The 20685-nt window shown below is 47.3% G+C and overlaps 3 pseudogenes; all 3 read right to left on the bottom strand.

The window, feature by feature from the left end:
* Window positions 1-239: 239 nt before the first annotated feature.
* Window positions 240-358, bottom strand: LOC134583740 (5S ribosomal RNA; annotated as a pseudogene).
* Window positions 359-492: 134 nt separating this feature from the next.
* Window positions 493-611, bottom strand: LOC134583779 (5S ribosomal RNA; annotated as a pseudogene).
* A 387-nt stretch (window positions 612-998) lies between these two features.
* On the bottom strand, window positions 999-1117 carry LOC134584199 (5S ribosomal RNA; annotated as a pseudogene).
* Between the last annotated feature and the right edge of the window lie 19568 nt (window positions 1118-20685).

The following is a 20685-nucleotide window of genomic DNA, read 5'->3' as shown; positions in this document are numbered from 1 at the left end:
TATTGCACCTGAGGTTCCTAGTTGGTCTCCCATACAAGTACTAACCAGGCACGAGTCTGGATGGCTTCTGAGATCGGACATTTTCAGACTGGTGTGTCCATAGGCAACATTAATTGAAGGCAATTTCACTGATGTTGGTAGAATATCAAACACTGGTTGCGACAAAAGACAAGACGCTTCTGGATAGGGAAAAAAGTGATCTCATTATGACATCATAATGCAAAAAAGAAATGAACAAAAGCTTATGGCACCTGAGGTTCCTAGTTGGTCTCCCATACAAGTACTAACCAAGTCCGAGTCTGGATGGCTTCGGAGATCTGACAAGATCAGGCATTTTCAGACTGGTATGACCATAGGCAAAATTAATTGAATGCAATTTCACTGATGTTAGTAGAATATCAAACACTGGTTGCGACAAAAGACAAGACGCTTCTGGATAGGGAAAAAAGTGATCTGATTATGACATCATAATGCAAAAAATAAATAAACAAAAGCTTATGGCACCTGAGGTTCCTAGTTGGTCTCCCATACAAGTACTAACCAAGCCCGAGTCTGGATGGCTTCTGAGATCTTACGAGATCAGGCATTTTCAGACTGGTATGGCCATAAGCAAAATTAATTGAATGCAATTTCACTGATGTTGGTAGAATATCAAACACTGGTGGCGACAAAAGACAAGACGCTTCTGGATAGGGAAAAAAGAGATCTGATTATGACATCATAATGCAAAAAAGAAATAAACAAAAGCTTATGGCACCTGAGGTTCCTAGTTTGTCTCACATACATGTACTAACCAGGCCCGAGTTTGGATGGCTACTGAGATCTGACGAGATCAGACATTTTCAGACTGGTATGGCCATAGGCAAAATTAACTGAATGCAAATTCACTGATGTTGGTAGAATATCAAACACTGGTTGCGACAAAAGACAAGACGCTTCTGGATAGGGAAAAAAGTGATCTGATTATGACATCATAATGCAAAAAAGAAATAAACAAAAGCTTAAGGCACCTGAGGTTCCTAGTTGGTCTCCCATACAAGTACTAAGCAGGCCCAAGTCTGGATGGCTTCTGAGATCTGACGAGATCAGGCATTTTCAGACTGGTATGGCCATAGGCAAAATTAATCGAATGCAATTTCACTGATGTTGGTAGAATATCAAACACTGGTTGTGACAAAAGACAAGATGCTTCTGGATAGGGAAAAAAGTGATCTGATTATGACATCATAATGCAAAAAAGGAATAAACAATGTACACATATCTAATGTTAGCCATAGTTTACTGTACGTGATTTCCAGGTTCCTCATATTTGCTTTTTTTTAAAGTTTAGTAATAAGTACAGACTGTGACAAAATCCCTATTTTGCTTTCCACAGATTTATTCTCCTACTCAGTTCAGACATTTCTTTAATATTTTATGCCCCTATTCTGCTACCATTTGAGAAGACTAAGTATCGAACGCCAACCACCCCCTGGCTCATTAAGTTCAAAGAAAACCACAAGAATTAAGTGTTCTCTTTGTGTGCCATCTTGTTGCATGAACGCAGGCAGCAGGACTTATTTGTCGAGTGCCTGGAACACTGAGGCGGCCACTCAACGGCCCAAACACTGGTGAAACCATACAAACGCCTGCTTCTGTTCACGGCAAGCCAGGAGAGCACTGTTCGGCAGGTTTGTTCAACTGGATCTACCAAACAAACCCTGCCCATGAGCCAGGGGACCCGTTTACCTTTTTATTCGGTTAATAACCCTCGAACTAGACCGACCGTTACCTCTGAAACTATGGAACTATTTTGAGCAAGCGTTTCAAAAGCGGTCTGTCAAATCACTTCCTAAATGTGGTATCTAACTGCCTCACAGATGGAAAAGAGGTTTCCCTATGTTGTTTTTGTTGTTTTGCTGTTAGAGGATGGAAGGCATATCTGGTGGGATTGTACCCTGTTTCAATCTGGTTAAAAATGAATTCTCGCAAACATCGATAGGCTTTTAGGTGTTAAGCAAACATGGTTCATATTAATTTACCATCTCTACCAATAAATCAATAATAGCTTCTTGCTATTCATGCAATGCTGATGTTTAAAGACCTGTTCACAGGTCCTGGCAGCTGTACTAATTTTATCTGGCTGCAAGTGTTTGCTCTAGGCCCATGTTTTTATCCAGGGACATCCAGGTTAATCTAACAAAAGCAGCAGAAATCATCATCTTCATTTCATCAAAGATCCTTGGATGCTAAGTATTAAACTGTATAGTTTCTTTGTATCTTTATACCTGTGTTAAGATTAAATTGTTTGGATAGCCTATGATATGTTTTAACTGCAATCATGTGAAATATATGATTAGTGCTGCAAAAGATGATTGCCTTGTTTGTATTACAAGTGTTTAGCTAGAATATGTTTATTAATATTTGTTATATGTTCTCTAATATCTTTTTATTGAACATTATCTTTTGCTGCACCCAGAGTGATTGTCATTTGGATTTTAGCCGTTAGGATATATCTCTGCCAAAATTACTGATGCAGCTAATAATCTAGATTATAGCTGTACAAAATTGAAGGGTTGGTTTGAATGCTTGCAGATATATGTGGACTTCTAGTACCTCTGTTGATGTCTATTGTTAGTGCCGCTAGGTTACCCCAGGACACATGGCTGGTGGTCATCCTGATGCTCTTGGCATTATATATGCTCTTGACATGCGCACAGTCGATTATTCGGCAGGTGCGCTGTTTACCCCAACCCCCCAATAACTTACAGACACCGTATTTCTGTTGGAATATAAAAGTCCACAGCTTTATTTATTTTTATAAACAAGTTAACAAATTAGGGTCATTGCCACAAATGTAAATATACCTCTACCCCCCACCGTACATAAATTACCCCCGGCAATGACCCCGCCCAATAACAATAAATAACATTATAAATAACAAATAACACATAACACATGGCCTACCAAAGAGGCCCCATATCCATACCTTTTTTAACTGTAGGGGTGTACCGAGACCCCCCTACACCACCTGGTTCGACATGGCCTACCAAAGAGGCCCCATATCCATAACTTTTTTAACTGTAGGGGTGTACCGAGACCCCCCTACACCACCTGGTTCGGAGCCACCGATGAGCTCGAACCCACAAACCATTTCACACTCCAGTCTAATCCAGCCTAACCAATTTATACTCCTCCTACCTTCCAATTACCCAAGCCCTATCCCGCCGCTGTGACCAAACGGGAACTCCAAAACAACAGGGAGGGTGGGAGGGACAATTACCAGGCAAGTGTCAGTTTAGTTAAAATGTCCCTTAGTCATAAAATGGCCGCTTAATATACTCCTATTGTCCAACCCCCATTTACCAATAACCACGCCCCTTTAACTGGTTACTCCCCTGCCTACTCCTGGCTCTGTCAAGGCCCACTCCCCTGACTGCGCTGTTCCATGGGCTTCATGACATGCGCACAGTCGATTATTCGGCAGGTGCGCTGTTTACCCCAACCCCCCAATAACTTACAGACACCGTATTTCTGTTGGAATATAAAAGTCCACAGCTTTATTTATTTTTATAAACAAGTTAACAAATTAGGGTCATTGCCACAAATGTAAATATACCTCTACCCCCCACCGTACATAAATTACCCCCGGCAATGACCCCGCCCAATAACAATAAATAACATTATAAATAACAAATAACACATAACACATGGCCTACCAAAGAGGCCCCATATCCATAACTTTTTTAACTGTAGGGGTGTACCGAGACCCCCCTACACCACCTGGTTCGACATGGCCTACCAAAGAGGCCCCATATCCATAACTTTTTTAACTGTAGGGGTGTACCGAGACCCCCCTACACCACCTGGTTCGGAGCCACCGATGAGCTCGAACCCACAAACCATTTCACACTCCAGTCTAATCCAGCCTAACCAATTTATACTCCTCCTACCTTCCAATTACCCAAGCCCTATCCCGCCATAGCAAGAGACTTGAACCCTTAATGTCTCGAGCGACCCCCACCACACATAAATAGGGCTTTAGAAATACCTTCCTGGAAACCTAGATTTAATAGATCACACCCCACATCAGACAGGTGCACACCATCCCGCCTAAAATAACCGGGCAACCCGCCCTCCAATTCAAAGTGCCTCACTGGGACCCCCCCTAGTCTCCTAATAAAGACAGACATGGCCTTATTTACTTTACCACGGCAACGTGCCACAGCCGCCGGGTCCCTGGCATGCCTCCAGTTCAACCGCGGCACCATTTCAGACCAAACTATTGTAACTCCTGGGACCAGAGCCCTCACCCTGTCCAGGTCCCTCTTCATTCTCCTGACCAACACCTTCTGGGGGACCAAACCTAAGTCATTGCCCCCACCGTGAATCAACAGTATATCCGGGGCAAACCCCTTGGACAACATCCCAAAAATTTCACCACTTATACTTGTCAGGGTACCTGAAGTCTCTACCTCCGAGAGAGGTAGAGACTTAGACGTTCATCCGTCCGGACGCCATGTTTCCTCTGTTCCTCGCGGTCGACCCGGTCACACAAACGCCGGCCGCGAGGGAGTCTCTTCCTTTTGTAGCATGGTGCCCGGAGGCCGACGTCATCACGCCAATCCGGAACGACCTGTCACTCAGTCCGAGACAGACTAATCAGGTTTCGTCGGAGGCGTGTCTATCCTCTCTAGCCAGGGTATTTAAACATACTTCGCCCTGTTGCTCATTGCCCTGTCGTGGTTCTAGCCTGTCTAGTCACACAGTGCTCTGGTGTTTCTCAGTTATCCTTTTGGTTTCGACCCGGCTTGTTTCCTTACTCTGTTTACCTCCGTTATCCTTGACCCGGCTTGTTCCTCGCTTACCTGTCTTCTCGTTCCCTCGACCTCGGCTTGTCTCTGACCATTCTCTATACTCTCTGTACGTTAGCCCGGCCATTCTAAGGACCGGTATACGTACCCTGTACCTGTTTGTACTTTGCGTGTTGGATCCCTGTCCCGATCCTGACATTACGACAGGGCCAATGGATCCTGCAGGTACAAACAGTCAGGTTGGTTCCTCTGATTCCAGGTTTGACGCCATGGAACACAGAATGGACCAAATGGCCTTAGCACTACAGGCATTGTTGTCTCGTGCTAATAATCCTCCAGAGGAGACGCGTCCTACTCCTATTTCCTCTGTAGGTTCAGGCCTAGAGGTAGCTACTGTAGGTGCCTCTTCCCGTGTTACTCCACCTGTACGTTATGGTGGGTCACCTGAGAAGTGTCGTGGTTTTTTAAACCAGATCAGCATTCACTTTGAATTGCAACCTCGCTCCTATCCTACCGATAGGGCAAAGGTTGGGTTTATTATCACCTTACTCATTGAGAAAGCTCTGAGATGGGCTAACCCATTATGGGAGAACGATAACCCGTTGGTATACAATTATACTGCCTTTGTAGCTGCTTTTAGAAGAACTTTTGACCCCCCTGGTAGAAAGGTCAATGCAGCCAGATTACTGTTGCGCCTGAGACAGGAGAACCGAACATTAGTGGATTATGCACTAGAGTTCAGGTCTCTGGCGTCAGAAGTTAAGTGGAATGAACAGGCTTATATGGATGTATTCTTGAACGGGTTATCAGATGTTATCCTTGACGAAATTGCTACTAGGGAGCTACCAGAGAATTTAGAGGACTTAATTTCGTTCATTTCTCGTATTGATGAACGTATAAGAGAAAGACAGAACACTCGAGAGAGGAACCTAAGACCTGCCTTTAAATTAGCACCTGCATTTCTAAGTCCTGAGTCCAATACCTCACTAATTCCTGAACCTATGCAGATAGGCAATACTCATCTCTCAGAAGAGGAGAGACTGTACAGGAGAAGGGAGGGATTGTGTATGTATTGTGGAGTCAGAGGTCATTTACGCCTGAATTGTCCTGTTCGCTCGGGAAACGCCCGCACCTAAGTTTCTCTAGAGGACAGGCCTTGGGTGTTTCTATTTTGTCCTCTACGCATAATTACAAAAATCACAGGCTTTTACTACCAGTTTCTTTAACATGGAAGAAGGAAGTACTTAAGACCGTGGCATTGATAGATTCCGGCGCTGCTGAGAATTTTATCGATCAAGCCTTTGCCACTAAGCACACTATTCCTTCCCAGTTAAGAGAGACCCCCTTGGCCGTTGAGGCCATTGATGGTAGACCACTACTCGAGCCTGTTATTACTCGTGAGACTATATCCATGAGCCTGTCTGTTGGTATCTTACACGAGGAGAGTATATCTCTTATGCTTATTTCGTCCCCTTCCGTTCCCATAGTCCTGGGGTATCCATGGTTAAAGAGACATAACCCTACTATCGATTGGGAGTTAGGGGAGATACTCTCGTGGGGTCAGGGTTGTCAGGAGAGGTGTTTACAGAAGGTATCCCCTTTGGCTGTAATTTACACACCTGACACTACTACCCAGCCTAAAGAGAGACAGATACCTCCTTTGTACATGGACTTAAAGGCAGTATTCGATAAAAGGAACGCTGATACTCTACCTCCACACAGGTCCTTTGATTGTAAAATTAACCTATTACCTGGTACCATGCCTCCTAGGGGCAATGTATACCCTCTATCCACTAAAGAGAATGCTGTTTTAGAGGAGTATATTCAGGAGAATTTAGACAAGGGATTTATCAGGAGATCCTCATCTCCTGCCGGGGCTGGGTTCTTTTTTGTTAAGAAGAAGGATGGGTCACTCAGACCTTGTATCGATTATCGAGGGTTGAATAAAATAACCATCAGGAATGCCTATCCTATCCCCTTGATTACAGAACTCTTTGATCGGTTAAAGGGCTCTAAGATTTTCACCAAGTTGGACCTCAGAGGGGCGTACAACTTGGTGAGAATTCAGCAAGGCCATGAGTGGAAGACAGCGTTTAATACCCGCTATGGTCATTATGAGTATACGGTCATGCCTTTTGGTCTCTGTAACGCACCTGCAGTTTTCCAAGATTTGATTAACGAAGTTCTTAGGGAATTTCAACATGATTGTGTTATTGTCTACCTGGATGACATACTCATACACTCTAAAGAGATTGAGACCCACCATCGACAAGTCAGACAGGTATTACACAAACTTTTACAACATGGTTTGTACTGTAAACTTGAGAAATGCAGTTTTGACCAGACCCAGATAGACTTTCTTGGATACGTGATTTCTGGGGAGGGCTTTAAGATGGATCCTGACAAACTCCAGTCTATTTTAGATTGGCCATTGCCTCAGGGACTCAAAGCTATTCAGAGATTTATTGGCTTCTCTAATTATTATAGACGCTTCATTAAGGGCTACTCGTCTATTATTGCGCCCATCACCAATATGACCAAACAAGGGGCGGATACTAAGACATGGTCTACTGATGCTCTAGCTGCTTTCAAGAGTCTCAAAGAACTTTTTGCTTCTGCTCCAATACTAGTCCATCCGGATACGACCTTACCGTTCCTGCTCGAGGTCGATGCCTCTGAGACAGGAGTAGGGGCGGTTCTGTCACAAAGATTGGGGGTAGATAAACCATTGCACCCATGTGGTTTTTTTTCTAAGAAACTTTCGGGCCCTGAGAGCAGATATGACATCGGCGACAGAGAACTCTTAGCGGTCATTAAAGCCTTAAAGGAATGGAGACATTTATTAGAGGGAACCTTACACCCTATTACTATCCTGACGGACCACAAGAACTTGTCCTACATTGGGGAGGCTAAGCGCCTGTCCTCTAGGCAGGCTCGTTGGTCCTTATTCCTGACTCACTTCAACTATGTGCTGACTTATAGACCTGGTTCAAAAAATTCTAAAGCCGATGCCTTATCTCGCCAGTATGAACCTTCTACTGTACCTGAGCCGGTCCTTTCCTCTATAGTTCCGAAATGCAATATTGTTGCTAATACGAATCTCAGGATTCATTCTCCGTTACTGGCCGAGATCGTTAAGCTACAACATTTAGCACCTAGACAGACTCCTGTGGGTCGACATTTCGTTCCTCCTGCTCTTCAACTGGAACTGTTGCAGTGTTTCCATAACAGCAAGATGGCGGGACATCCTGGTATTCGCAAGACTTTTGCGTTGATCTCTAAGGATTTCTGGTGGCCTGCTTTACGTAGGGATACTAAAGATTTCATCGCTGCATGTGAGGTTTGTACTAAGACCAAACAACCTCATACGCTTCCTTGTGGATTCCTGCACCCCTTAGAAGTTCCAGAGAAGCCGTGGTCCTGCTTGGCCATGGACTTTATTGTCGATCTACCTATCTCTAAAAAACAGACTGTTATCCTCACCGTGGTTGACAGATTCACTAAGATGGCACACTTCATTCCTCTGCCTAAACTTCCATCTTCTCCCGAATTGGCCGAGATATTCGCTAGGGAGATTTTTCGCCTACATGGGATACCCTCTCAAATTGTGTCTGACAGAGGTTCCCAATTTATTTCCCGTTTTTGGAGGTCCTTCTGTTCGCAACTTGGTATCAAATTGAACTTTTCTTCTGCCTATCACCCTCAGTCTAATGGAGCTGCTGAACGTACCAACCAGAAAATTGAACAATATTTGCGATGTTTTGTTTCCGAACACCAGGATGATTGGGTCGGTTTGATTCCTTGGGCAGAGTTTGCACACAACAATCTCGTTTGCGATTCTACTCATTCAAGCCCCTTCTTCATGAATTATGGCTTTCACCCGTCTATTCTTCCTTCGGCTTCTCCTTCCCAGGGGGTGCCGTCGGTTGATGTTCATGTTGCTAATTTGAGGAAGTTGTGGGATCAAACTCGGCAAATCCTTACGCACAATTCTATGCTGGTTAAGAAACATGCTGATAAACGTAGAAGGGCGGCTCCGCTCTTTGTTCCGGGTGATAGGGTATGGTTGAGCACGAGGAACATCCGTTTAAAGGTGCCCTCCATGAAGTTCGCTCCCCGTTATATTGGACCTTACAGGGTGTTGTCTCGTATCAATCCAGTTGCGTATCGTCTAGCTCTTCCTGATACCTTACGCATCCCTAACTCGTTTCATGTGTCGTTGCTGAAACCTCTTATTTGTAACAGGTTCTCCTCCACAACAGCCCCTCCTTGTCCTGTTCAGGTGGAGGGTCAGGAGGAGTATGAGGTTAACTCTATTATTGATTCTCGTATCTCCCGGGGGAAAGTACAATATCTGGTCGATTGGAAGGGATACGGTCCTGAGGAGAGGAGTTGGGTACCTCAGGAGGATGTTCATGCTCCTCGTCTCCGCAGGGCGTATCACTCTCGCTTTCCATCTCGTCCCGGTTCTTTCCGCCCGGTGGGCGTATCTGAGGGGGGGGGTACTGTCAGGGTACCTGAAGTCTCTACCTCCGAGAGAGGTAGAGACTTAGACGTTCATCCGTCCGGACGCCATGTTTCCTCTGTTCCTCGCGGTCGACCCGGTCACACAAACGCCGGCCGCGAGGGAGTCTCTTCCTTTTGTAGCATGGTGCCCGGAGGCCGACGTCATCACGCCAATCCGGAACGACCTGTCACTCAGTCCGAGACAGACTAATCAGGTTTCGTCGGAGGCGTGTCTATCCTCTCTAGCCAGGGTATTTAAACATACTTCGCCCTGTTGCTCATTGCCCTGTCGTGGTTCTAGCCTGTCTAGTCACACAGTGCTCTGGTGTTTCTCAGTTATCCTTTTGGTTTCGACCCGGCTTGTTTCCTTACTCTGTTTACCTCCGTTATCCTTGACCCGGCTTGTTCCTCGCTTACCTGTCTTCTCGTTCCCTCGACCTCGGCTTGTCTCTGACCATTCTCTATACTCTCTGTACGTTAGCCCGGCCATTCTAAGGACCGGTATACGTACCCTGTACCTGTTTGTACTTTGCGTGTTGGATCCCTGTCCCGATCCTGACAATACTCTGCCAGCTGAAACCCCTAAAACCAAACCACCGAAGGTCCACTGTGTCCAGAAGAAAACCCAGTTGTGTGCCTTGTCTCCGAACTGCGGCCCTCTTCTCCGCCCAGTAGACAAACGAGTGACCCACCAGCCAAGCGACCAAGCCTGAAAGGAAACAAATTCAGTTAACCGGCAGAGCACCCTTTTCCCACATCCACAACATTCCATTCACACCAACCTTTCCGGCCTTACATATGCACGGAACCTGATGGATTCCCATCTCCCAATCTGCTTTATCCGCTCCTCCCCCAGCCCGAGCCGCGCCGCCTCAGTCGCAGCCCCGATACGGAAGGAGTGCGTACCAAATTGTCCGGGCTGCAAGCCCAATCTCGTCAACCCCATGCGGAAGACTCGCAAGAACTGAAAGCGCGACAGCGCCTTCCCATCCTCGTGAATCAGGAAGCAACCACCAACCTGCGGGCGAACCCGTAAAAACACGTCCCCACACGCAACCGGGCACACCGGGGACCCTGGTAGTGAGGACAGGACAACATTCTTACCTTTTCCGAAGACATCCGTCTTCGAGCGCCGGAGCCAAATCACGACCTTGTCCTGTTCTATAGCCACATCCTCATACCGGAGGCCCGACGCCCCCGACCTATTGGCGCTCACCAATTCGCCAATACGAAAAGCCCCAAAGAAAGCCCACACGAAAGCCACAGAGAACACAGTTACTTCAAATGCCGAACTACACACTTCGTTCAACAACCCCACCAACCCTTGAAGGGTGGCAAAGGACACAGGCCTCCTCGTATCCACAGACCTCCTGCCCTTCTTGAAACCCTTCAAAGTTTGCTTTACCAAGAAATGTTTGGTCAGGTCTTCCCACCCGTTAAACTTGAACAGGAAGGCTAACGCAGACATGTAGCGCTCCACCCTAGAAGGGGATGACCCACCTGCCACCAACCTGCAAAGAAGCCACAACAGCGTGTCCAACCTACCAGCTGCAGAATCGCCTGCTCCCGCCTGGGACAACATTTCCTCCCATTCACACCAAACCTTAGTATAAGCGGTCCAAGTCCCCGGCGCCAGTGAGCTCCTTATGTATCGCCCAAGCACAACGTCCCGAGCCGCCACATCTCCTCCGGGCATGCCTGCCCTGTCGCTTGTGCGTCCGGCGCTGCTTCCCGGAACCGCACCCACTGTGAACGAGACAGAGCGTCAGCGACCACATTCAGCAGGCCCGGCACGTGCCGTGCCCGGAAGACAATGTTCCAAGACATACACAAGAGCACTAGCTGCCGCAACAACCTAACCACTGGCAGGGACGAAGCCGATAGACTGTTAATTACCTGTACCACTGCCATATTATCAGAGTGGAAGATAACTTTCTTGTCCCTGAGCTCCTCGCCCCATAGTGACACCGCTACCACAACTGGAAAAAGCTCCAAAAAGGCGAGGTTCCGAATCAAGGGGCTCTCGGACCGAGCCTCCGGCCAAACCTCGGCACACCACTTGCCCCCAAGGTAAGCCCCAAAGCCAACGCTCCCCGAGGCGTCCGTAAACAGCCCGGCTTCGCCAGATGCCTTCATCACATCCCTGAAAAACACCCGTCCGTTAAACTCAGTGAGGAAGCGGTCCCATATGTCCAAGTCCTCTCTCATACCCACCGACACCCTGATGTAATGACTCGGCAGACGGACCCCACAGGTAGCCCTAGCCAGCAATCTACAAAAAACTCTTCCCATAGGGATCACCTTACAAGCGAAATTAAGGCTGCCGAGCAAGGACTGCAGTCCCCGCAGCGTAACTTTCCTAGCGCCCTTTATCGCGTGCACCTGCTGGCGGAGCACCCTCAACTTCTCCTCCGGCAGCCTACATTCCCCCACGACCGAGTCGATTTCCAGCCCCAAAAAACTCAGACACTCGGTCGGGCCCACTGTCTTGTCCTCGGCCAGAGGAATCCCAAACTGTTGGGCTAACCTCTGGAACACCCGCAGTATTTGGGCACATCTGTCGGACCCAGCCGGGCCCACACACAGAAAGTCGTCCAAGTAATGGACCACCGTACCCCCGCCCGATTCCCTGCGCACTACCCACTCCAGGAACGTGCTAAACTTTTCAAAATACGCACATGAAATGGAGCAACCCATGGGTAGGCACAGGTCCACGAAAAACTTACCCTCAAAAAGGCACCCTAACAAATGGTGACAGTCTGGGTGGATAGGAAGGAGCCGGAATGCTGCCTCCACATCCACCTTCGCCATCAAAGCCCCTCGCCCTGCTCTCCGAACCAACTCGACAGCATGGTCGAATGATGCATACGATACGGAGCACAGGGCCTCATCGATATCATCATTTACTGACGCCCCTTTCGGGAATGATAAATGATGAATCAACCTAAACTTACCCGCCTCCTTCTTGGGGACTACCCCCAGCGGGGATACCCTCAAGTCAGGCAGCGGCGGAGCCTCGAACGGCCCAGCCATCCTACCCAGTTGCACCTCCTTCAGCAACTTGTCCCTCACAACTCCCGGGTGTTCACCCACCGACTTGAGGTTACTGCATAACCTCCCCACATCCCTACTCTGAAACGGTATTGAAAAACCCTCCGTAAAGCCGTGCCATAAGAATTCAGCGTCCTGACGGTTACCGTACTGTTTTAGCCACGGCAGCATCTCGCCTACTTTCACCGGGGTTGCCCCCCGCGGCAGCGGAGGGGGCCGACGCTCCAACGGCTCCCGCTCCTGGTGCAGACTTACCTCGCTTAAAACACCGGCTGGCTCCGTGTGCACCCCCACAACCTGAGCACTCGTGCTTAAACCGGCACGACGCACCCCACTTACATTGGCCCTCGTTAAAGAGCCAACAGAAGCCTTTCTTTTGCCCGGCCGATGCAGGTCCCCCAGGGGCCGCACCGGCCGTCCCTTGAAAGGGCGCAGCCTTTTGCGCCATCATGAGCCGCATCCAGAGGGAAAGGTCCATTTGATCCCACCGCATGCTGGGATTCGCCGCTAACCTCTGGCGAAACTGCTCATCGTACCGCCACCAGGCGACCCCGCCATAGGTCCGGTACGCTTCCCCAATCCCATCTAGGTAGCAAAACAATTGGGAGCATTTATCCGGCGACTTTTCCCCTATCACGCTGGCCAGGATACAGAAGGCCCGCAGCCAGTTCCCAAACGTTTTAGGAATCTTCCGATACCTACGCTTTTTCTCCTCCTCCTCCTTCTTTGCGTCCTTCTTGTCCTCCTCCTTCATGTCTAAGAACTCCTCCAGCGGGAGCAAGGAAAAAACCTCCACAAACTCACCCTTCCAAATTTTCTCCTTGATGTCCATTTTCAGATGACAACCTAATGGGCCCGAAAAAGACACGTGCACGTTTTGCCGCGCAGCGTCGGTAATTTCGCCCCCAATACCTACCTTGTCCCCCGACTCCTTACTAGTTTCAGACACAGATAACCCCACTTCGCTATCCAGCGTTGGGCCCACGGCCCTACCTTGTAACCCCTGGCCTTTCTCACACGTCCACACTCTCCCAAACTGAGGTGAAGCCATTTCCCCACCCGCCCATGAATCTAAGAAAGATTTTAAGCAATTCAATAGTGTTCCTGCGTGTGGTGTAACAGTTGACTCACCGCCTGAGCCCGAAGCCGCAGAAGGCTGTGGGTTCGTTTCCCGTCCGTCCGCCATGCTTGGCTCCGGAGCATCCAATTGGCGCCGACTCCCGTCAGCCTGGCCCTGCCTCAGGACCGCGGGTGTAGTGCTGCGAGACCTGCAAGGAGAACGACACCTGGGTAGTGTGTCCACATGATCACATACCCGCCCAACCTCCTTATGTTCCTGCCTGTAGTTCCGCACCATATCCCGTCTCCCTGCCTGGCCCTCCCGGCCGTAAGCACTGCGCCGCTGACCTGGCGAGCTCCTGCCTGATGACCCAGACGCACTGCGCCGCTGCCTCCACCTCCGGTCCCTTGAGGCCGATCTCCTTCTGCTAAACCTGCTTGCAGACCTGCTCCTCTCTCTACCCCTCCACCCGTCAGCCTGCCTCCTGTCATGCCTGGCACTGACGCCGTGCTGCTCCCTGCTGCGATGCGGCCTAGGGCTCCGCGAGAGACCCCTCGGTCCCCGGGAGCCGCCCCTGCGGCCCTCCCGCTCTCTCCCAGCCCGTCCTGCCTCCATGCCCTGAGCTGAGTCCTGGGAGCTATCCCGACTTGCTGAACCTGGCCCCTTTTGGGCCGCCTTGCGAACTGGGGATTCTGCCTGTCTATCCTGGCGTTTCCTGTCTGCTAAAGCCGCGGGCCCTGCCGGCCCCAATGTACCTGGCTGAGCGGACCCGCCGTCTGCGTCCCTTGTGCTGAACCTGGCCCCACTAGAGGCCGCCCCCGATGTGTCCCCTTGCCCAGGGGCTCCCCCTGCCATCAGGGGGACCGCCTGATCACTAGAGGCCTCCGCTCTGCCCCCCGCCCGCTGCCCAGCCCCAGCGCCATTCCCTGACTCACCGGGCCGCAACCGCTCACTGCTTCCACCATCCGATCTGCTCTGGGTCCTGGCTCCAGCCGCAACCGTCCCGCCTGCCGCCTCCCGGCAGGGCGCACACCGCGTGGTAGGCCTCGGCCTAGCTGCTGCCCGCGCCCGGCCAGCACCGCGTCGGACCGACGGTGCCGGCCGCGGTACATCCACTCCGCTGGGGCCCGCTACCTCATCCAGGGCCCCAACAGACTCCGCTGACGGGCTCCTCCGTCTGCCGACTTCGGGCTCCATGCCCGGGCTCAGCCGCTGGGGCGGTCTCGCCCTCCTCATGGAACGCCGTGCAGCCGCCGCAGGGGTTGTAGGGGGGGGACCCTGAGCCCCCAGTTGCTCGTGAAGCCAGGCCAGTCCTCTATCCCGCACAGCAGCTCTCACTCCCTCCAAGATTTCTTCCATTGATGCCATGATCTGCAAGACAAAAGAAAAAACCAACACAGACCTGCCAAAAACAATTACCAGGCAAGTGTCAGTTTAGTTAAAATGTCCCTTAGTCATAAAATGGCCGCTTAATATACTCCTATTGTCCAACCCCCATTTACCAATAACCACGCCCCTTTAACTGGTTACTCCCCTGCCTACTCCTGGCTCTGTCAAGGCCCACTCCCCTGACTGCGCTGTTCCATGGGCTTCAATTGCATTATAGATAGCTGTCAACCATGTGCTTCAAACAGATCAGTATAGGACGTTAGGTGGGTATCATCCCTTTTGCTTTGATGTCTTCAGACACAATTTTTATAAATACTCGAGTTTCATGAGCCAAGTGATATGCTTTATCAAAGCATATAAAAAGGCCTTGAGCTGAAAAGTAAACATTTTGACATTTATTGTGACTCTCCTCTTATTTTGTCTTTTTCATCTTAAGTGACTGGTATGTAATCCATTGTGTATATGCATTAATTGCCTGCGTATAGCAAGTATATAACTCATAATAATGGATTATTGGTTAAGAATTGAGTAATAGTTAGCCAAAGTTACCTAAAGTATGTCATCATGCCTATATGCATTAAGAAATAGTGTTTGGGTCTTTGTTAAAGGGACACTATAGTCACCAGAAAAACTACAGATTAATGTAGTTGTTCTGATAAGTATAGTAAGAACCTACAAGCATTTTCGTGTAAACACTGCCTTTTCAGAGAAAAGGCAGTTATTACATTACAGCCTAGGAACATTTCTAGTGGCCACTCCTCAGACAGCCACTAGAGTTGCTTCATGAGTCAGTACGTCACAGTGTATAGAGACGCTGAAAATTCCTCATAGAGATGCATGATTCATTGCATCTTTATAAGGAGATGCTGATTGTCCTGGGTGGCGTTTTGGCTCTGCCCACTGGCTTGCTTCCTTGACTGTCATCATCCTATGGGAAAGCATTGTGATTGGCTGAGATCATTCTGAGCAAGCGCTGGCGAATAAGGTGTGTTATTACTATATTTAGGGAGGAAAGAGGGGTCCAGGGGGACTAGAAAGCGATTTTAATGATATAGGTCAGGAATATATGTTTGTGTTCCTGACCCTATAATGTTCCTTTAAGTATTTTGCTAAATCTAAATGTCATTTTGAGTTATTGGTTTCATAATATAGATAACATTATTTTTATTATGTGTGCTCATGTGTTATGTTTTGCTGACCATAAACTATATCAAATTTCCCTTCTTTTATATCCTGTCATTAACTGGTATTATTTTCCCTCCTCACTCTACAAGTACACTGTGCAAAAAAGACCATTTGCATTTGCATTTTGAGACCAATCTCCTGAACCTGTATCTTAATACTTTTGAAGACTATAAATACTACACCTTCTTTAAAAGTCATTAACCCCTTAACGACGCATGACGGAAATTTTCCGTCAAGGCAGACCTACCCTTAAGGACGCTTGACGGAAAATTTCCGTCATTTACTAAAGTTAACGCCAGATCGCCGCAATCGCGGCGATCGTGGGGTTAACGCTGTTGCTGGGTGCCTTGGCGTTTGAGGAAGCCCAGCATCAGCCAATAGCGCTGTCCCAGCACATGTGATCGCTGTGACAGCCAGTCACAGCGATCACAGTGCTGCTGGGATTTACTGATCCTCCTCCCTCCACCTCTGTGTGTGTTTAGAAGTGGAGAGAGACGGATCGTTTGAAATTTTGTGTCCCTGACAGACACAAAGTGTTTAAAAGTAAAAAAAAAACCTTTACCTCCTTTACCTTTGAAAATTAACAAGGGTTTAACCATTTGATCACTGGCAGCAGTGGTCACAATACTGATCACAGTACGGAGATCAGAGTTTTTTTTATAACCCTCAGGGGTTAACTTTATTTTCTTTTTAACCCTTAGGGGTTAAATATATTTAATTTTTTTTTTTTTACTATTATTTTCAGTTAGTTAGCTGGGGTGGATTGAAGCAAGGGGGAATTGGGGAATCTAGCATTAGTGTAGCTAGGAAGCTGAAAAGTTTTAGAAAGTTATTAAAAGTTTATAAAAGTATAAAAAAAGTGAAAAAAGGAAAAAAGAGGAAAAAAAGTTTATTTTAAGTCAAAGCATTTCTGCTTTGCTAGGTGTAAGCACTGTGTTTAGCGGTGATCTGATTTCTGTTTTTACTCACAGGGGTTCATTTTTCTAAAAGTTTTTAGAAGTTTAAGAAAGTTTTTAAGAGTTTTAAAAAAGTTAAAAAAAAGTATTAAAAAAAGTTCAGAAAACAAAAAAAAGTATAAAAAAAGTAAAAAACAAAACAAAACAAAAAAATACGTTATTTAGTTAAAGTTAATTTTAAGCTTTCACCATGCTTAGAAGGTTTAGTGCCGAGGAGGCATATAATATATTAGCAGTCGACTCAGAGGCAACCGACACTGCCCCAGAGAGTGCAGAGGGTGACTATGTGCCAGACACAGATGAAGAGAGTGACGATACCCCTGGCACTGCTCCTGGCGCTGATATCTAGGTGCCCCCTAACAATTTTGTCCCCGACATCCCTCTGTTCACTGCGACTCCTGGTATTCAGGGAGATGTGACCAGCTATAACGCCCAGGATTTTATGAAGCTGTTCCTTAGGGATGATTTTTTAGGGCAGATAGTTACACAAACAAATATTTATGCAGCGCAGTATCTGGCACAAAATGCAACAAGTCACCTTGCCACAAAAGGGAGCTGGTACCCCACCAGTGTGCTAGAGATACGAATCAGTACTGCGTTTTCTGCACTTCAATGATAATTCGAAGTGCCACCCCAAAGATCATCCGCAGTATGACAAACTCTATAAAATCCGCCCCCTAATTAACCATTTTAATAAAGAATTTGGCATAATTTATACTCCCCAAAAGAATATATGTATTGACGAGTCCCTAATAAAATACAAGGGTAGACTGGGGTTCAAGCAATACATCCCAGCCGAAAGATCCCGGTATGGCATCAAGCTATACAAGTTATGTGAAAGTGGCAGTGGGTATGTTTATACCTTCAGAGTATATGAAGGTAAAGATAGCCACTTGGATCCCCCAGGTTGCCCTGATGTAGTTGGGACTAGCGGAAAAATAGTTTGGGATCTAATGAACCCACTACTGAACAAGTACCACCTCTACATTGATAATTATTACAATAGCATACCCCTCTAAAAAATGCCATATTGTTTTGAGACTGTGGTCTGCGGCACTATCCGCAAGACACGCACTGGCTTCCCCAAGACTCTGGCAGAGAACAAAATTAAAAAGTGGGAAACTGCTCCTCTATGCCAGGACGAACTGCTGGCTCTGAAATACAGAGACAAAAAGGAGGTGTTCATACTGACTACCATGCACAGTGAACACACACGCAGGGTCGCAGTCCGTGGCAGACAGGAAACAAGATGGCTGCCTGTCTGCATTAAGCAATACAATAAACACATGGGGGGAGTTGACCCGTCTGATCAACTACTGCAGCCATATCTGATAATGAGAAAGACCAGGGCCTGGTATAAGACAGTGGGCATTTATTTAATGCAAATGGCTACTCACAATGCATTCATCCTTTTCAAAAAGGCAAATCCTCAGCTGAAATGTACTTTTCTTACATTTCAGTTCCAGCTAATTTCTGTGCTGCTCACTGAGTGCCACAGTGTGGGAGCCATCAGCAGGGCCTAGCAGCAGAGATATTCAGACAGGTCACTTCTGCTTTCGGATACCACCAACCCCCCCAAAAAAGACCCCCCAGAAAAGGTGCAGGCTGTGTTACCAGAGAGGCATTCGAACGGAGACCAGTTTCTACTGCCCTGATTGTCCCTCTCAGCCTGGCCTTTGTATTGGGAACAGTTTTAAATTATTTCATACTCAGGGCCAATAAATTCTCAATACAATTAATATTCTTGTTGTAGTTCTTCTGGTATTTAACCACTGACTATATATATATATATATATGTTTACCTTTTATTTAGTTAATTGGGGTGGATGATAGTTCCTGGGAAATTGGGGAGTTTAGTGCGTATGCTAGGGGTAAAAATACAAATAATAAAAAAAAAACACAAAAAAATAAAAGAACATTATTATAACATTGTTTTGTTAAAGTTCTTGTGTAAAAAGTTCAAAATGCTTAGGAAGTACAGTATGAGAATTCTGACAGTGGATTGAGAGGTGACAGACAGTGCCTCAGAGTTTGACCCAAAATGGGACATGGACCCAGCATGCAAATTCAAAGTTTGAAACAAACCTGAAAAGGCCGAGTCTGAAATTTGCCCCTTCAACATCCACATATACCTGAGAAAGGTACACACGGGGGTATTGCTGTACTCAGACGACATAGCTGAGTGACATATGAAGCGTTATACTGCCGTAGCACACCTAAGGATTGTAAACTATGCAGTAAAATCTCAAAGTGTGTGTCAAAAAGGCAGAGAAAATGCTTACTACTACTAGACTTGGTACTCACTAGCGAAAAAATTATTCCACCCTAAGGTTCAAAATGGGCCTTTTGAAATACCCTGGGGTGTCTACGTTAAAAAACGGTAGGCCTTTGTGGGGGAAGTTTGAATTCTCAACCTGTCAAATGCCCCAAAATGGGACATGGACCCAGCGTAAAAAATCAAAGTTTGAAACAGACCGGAAATTGCCAAATCTCAAATTTGCCCCTCCAACATCCACATATACCTGGGAAAGGTACACACGGGGGTATTGCTGTACTCAGACGACATAGCTGAGTGACATATGAAGCGTTATACTGCCGTAGAACACCTGAGGATTGCAAACTATGCAGTACAATCTCAAAGTGTGTGTCAAAAAGGCAGAGAAAATGCTTACTACTACCAGACTTGGTACTCACTAGCGAAAAAATGATTCCACCCTAAGGTTCAAAATGGGCCTTTTGAAATACCCTGGGGTGTCTACGTTAAAAAACGGTAGGCCTTTGTGGGGGAAGTTTGAATAAGCAACCTGCTATTAGAACCCAAAATGAGTCATAAACCTATAAAATTCTGTGAAAAAATTGTGTCAAAGACATACATTGGGGGTATTGTTTTACTCAGAAGACTTAGCTGAGCATAATTAGGGGTGTTTGATCATAGTGGAACATATCAAATATACAAAATGCCCAGCACAAATGTAATGCTTAAGGAAAAAATGCGAAAAATATTTTTTTACCACAAACTTTGACATATAATGGCGAAAATATGGCGACATGCCATATATGCCATATGAGATACCCTGGAGTGTCTACTTTTACAAATGGTAGGCCTTTTTGCGGTTATTGAAACAGTCAAACTGCTATAATGGCCAAATTGATGAGGGACCCGGCGGGGAGGCGGGAGGGAGGGCAGGGAATGTCTGGATTTGCCAAATCAAATGTATCTCATATAACGTTATTATGTTCTTTTTCTGATCTCTTTCTCTTATACTCGCATATAGGTTCCAGCGTACAACACGTTTTAATCTACCATTCTATGTATAATATCTTTAACGTTTGAAATGTTTTGTTCCCACTAAGGGGGAGGAGGGGGACAACCCAGATGGACAAACGACAGACCAGATGGGCTGGAGAGCTCAGAGAGGCCCCACGGAGACTTTCACTGCGGACGACACACCTACTAACTCCACCACACCTCCGCAGGGAACACCCGACCGGACTTCCTACGGAACGTTGGACGACACTCCCCACCGCCTGCTGGCCTAAACTGTAAGTCCAGCAGCAACACACACATACACACAGACTTGAACCCGGCTGGCCCGGGTTGCAGGGACCCACGCCCCTCCGTAATCCCTAAATACCCCCCCTACCCCACCTCAACACCAACCCACCTACCCACTCCCCAAGGGACACCTCGCACACACAGCCACCCAACATGCCAACCCACCTCAAATGCACTTCCATCAACGCA

Source organism: Pelobates fuscus, chromosome 13 (genome assembly GCF_036172605.1).
Source record: "Pelobates fuscus isolate aPelFus1 chromosome 13, aPelFus1.pri, whole genome shotgun sequence".
In the NCBI taxonomy this organism is placed as follows: domain Eukaryota; kingdom Metazoa; phylum Chordata; class Amphibia; order Anura; family Pelobatidae; genus Pelobates; species Pelobates fuscus.
Note: the sequence above shows the minus strand (reverse complement) of the source record. Positions and strands in the feature narration are given on the sequence as shown.